Source organism: Sinocyclocheilus anshuiensis, unplaced genomic scaffold (assembly GCF_001515605.1).
Source record: "Sinocyclocheilus anshuiensis isolate Anshui unplaced genomic scaffold, SAMN03320099.WGS_v1.1 scaffold1270, whole genome shotgun sequence".
Classification (NCBI taxonomy): domain Eukaryota; kingdom Metazoa; phylum Chordata; class Actinopteri; order Cypriniformes; family Cyprinidae; genus Sinocyclocheilus; species Sinocyclocheilus anshuiensis.
In genome coordinates, this window is record NW_015555837.1 from 45,165 (window position 1) to 47,918 (window position 2,754).

At 37.6% G+C, this 2,754-nt stretch overlaps 1 protein-coding gene across 3 annotated transcripts in view; it reads left to right on the forward strand.

The window, feature by feature from the left end:
• Nucleotides 1-2,754, forward strand: part of LOC107675466 (protein BANP) — a 43,577-nt gene that overhangs the window by 31,342 nt on the left and 9,481 nt on the right. The gene's annotated exons all lie outside the window — the stretch shown is intronic.

The window sequence follows — 2,754 nt, forward strand, 5'->3', positions numbered from 1 at the left end:
TGCGCATTAAATATCGCATGCGATTTATCGTGCAGCCCTATTCTCATGCTATTCTTTGTTTACCAGAGTAAATGGGTCAGTGACACACAAGTGTTGATGGTAAAGAAAATGGTTTAATGTGGTTTTGAAAAACTTTCATACAATTTTCAACCAAAATGTAAATGTAATGCCTGTCGTTTGGTATAGCCATCAAGTAAAATTTTTTGTTTTGTATATATATATATATATATATATATATATATATTATTTTTTTCCTTTGGTTTTGTTTGATTTGGTCTGGTCTAGTTTTGTTTGGTTTTGTTTTGGTTCATTTTTGTTTTTATGCATGTTAATCACACCACATGACTTTTCAAGATATTTTTTTCTTTTTCCTTTTTTTTTTTTTTAAAGAGGCTTTTTTCTTCATTATGATAGCAGGATGCTCATCTCAAATGTACAGCGTACAATGTATGTATGAATTGCATTTTTGAATAATGTTTCATCACATTTAAACCAACCCAACATCGTACACTAATTATTACCCCATGATTTGACTGGCAGCATAATTTTCCATTCGAAAAAATTCGTTGGAGACGTGGGCATTACATGGGTTCTGTACGACGAACTGGATCTGAAATTGGGGTTATTGTGGGATTTTTGTTTAGTGCAGCAGATTTTCTTTTTCCTTATTGGGAGTGCATGGCAGTTCTGTTCCCTCTCGAGGAGACTCGGATTTAATTGTTTATGCCCACACTGGAGCGGAGAGGTGTCACCACATGGAGTCGCCGAAGAGCTATAATGATTAACGATTAGTGTTTAGTCTGAAGTTCACGTTTCATTTCAATTCTATCCCACATGGCCATTTTTGAATGAACGCCATGCATGTGGAAATGGTCAACTGCTGCAGTTGAGAAATTACTGACTCACAGTTCAGGTTGAAGACTAGCATCAGTAATTGAAGAGAAGCCGGTGGATCCAAAACCATTGTGACCACATCAGAGCGCCTTTAGTGGTCAGATGATGTGTAATCAGTGATGAGTTCGGGCTTGCTTTGTGGCAATCGAACACGATGTGCGAGAGTATGTGATCATGCATGAACATGCAAGTGATTTTGGTTTTATGTGCCTGTTTTGCGATGAGTTGGCATGGGATGGAGATGTGTTTGTGAGAGCTCAGCTGGAGACTAGGCCTTCCATGGGGCTGTTATGATGAGCGCTTGGATGTGTCACACATGCACAATCAGTTTCACGTGCATAAGGAAATGCAGTAAATCCCTGGCTTGATTTGAATTCGGTTTGCAACACCACTTGAAATTTCAGACTTGGCAATCAAGCAAGTGCATTCAAGCTGTCAGTCTTGTATTATATCGCATAGTTTTGTACCTTTTAATCCTGAAACAGCAAGTAGACAGTTGCTTAATGGCTTGCAAGAAACAAAATGCATTCTGACAATCCTGATTGGCCTGTTACTATGAGAATAGAAAACATTTCCTCCCTTGGGCTACATCTGAATTGCTGAACTATCATAGTGTGTTGAAGTTCGATGAAGAACCTACTTCTTGACTTCTTGATTTTTTTCCCTTAACTAATCATACGGCTTCAGCTCAAGTTGCTTTATGGGATAGCAAAGTGTCCCAAAGTTGCGCACTTCAGAATTTTAGCAGATGTTGAACGTCATCCAGATGTTGTTCGCCTACTGTAGATTGTAAATCTACTATTGTAAATACTTAGTACTGGACTTTCTACTCATTTGACAATGTTTGCTTACTGTATGCAATGTTGGACTTTTGAACTTCCTGATAATGTGAAAACAAACAAGACGAGCTGAAAAACAGGTGCACATTACTGGGGTTTATGACAGGCAGTTGCATAAGCTATAGAATGAGTGGAAACATTAGCAGATTAAATTCTAAACTGTGAGAATTTTAATTTTGTTTAAACAGTGAGGTGATGGATATGCTAATGAAAGTTAGAAAGGAACAATCAGTATGGATTGAAAGGAAGAAAGCTGTAATAGTTTTCATGCCCATGGATGTGAATAATTTCCATATTAAAATCAAATTATCATCAGAATCTCTTGAGGAAAAATTTTATCCTAGCAGCAGTGTTGTAGAATACTTAGTAGAAAACTAGAAAACACAAAAAGATTATTGCGTTTTTGTGTTGGTTTTTTTCTACAATCAAAAAGTTATGTGAAATGTTTCAAAATTTTGTAGCTATTAATATAACTAGATTTGAAAAACAGATCTGAGATCTGAAGTGTAATTTTCTGGCCTAGAAATAAGTAAGTTACTAACCAACTAACTAAATACATAAAGAACAAGAATAGAATTAAGAAACGTCATGGAAATTTCTAAATGAATTAGAGTTTTTTTTTTCTTGTTTATTGTAAAGTTATGTGTGATGTATGTGTGATCGTTGTGTTGTGCCCATAGTCTGTATAAAAACATGGACGTAGTGTCCGTGATGTCACCCGTAGATTTCCTAAGAGCGCTTTTGAAGCTCAAAAGTGGGCGGAGGTGGCCGTCGCCATCTTGGCAGCGCGTCACCGCACGTCACTCCCAGATATGGGCAAAGAGGCGGGAGCTGGCTGCTGAAACCACGCCCACCTAGCTCGACGGTGGTGACAGCAGCGGCAATCCACCTGTCACTCAAGTGGCCACGCCCTTAATTATGCAGAACTTTAAGGCTTAATATAATTTAAACGGATGAGTTATAAAAAAATTCACCCCCCTCACAGTTGTCATGAAGGGCAAAATTAGCTATATAGACCAAA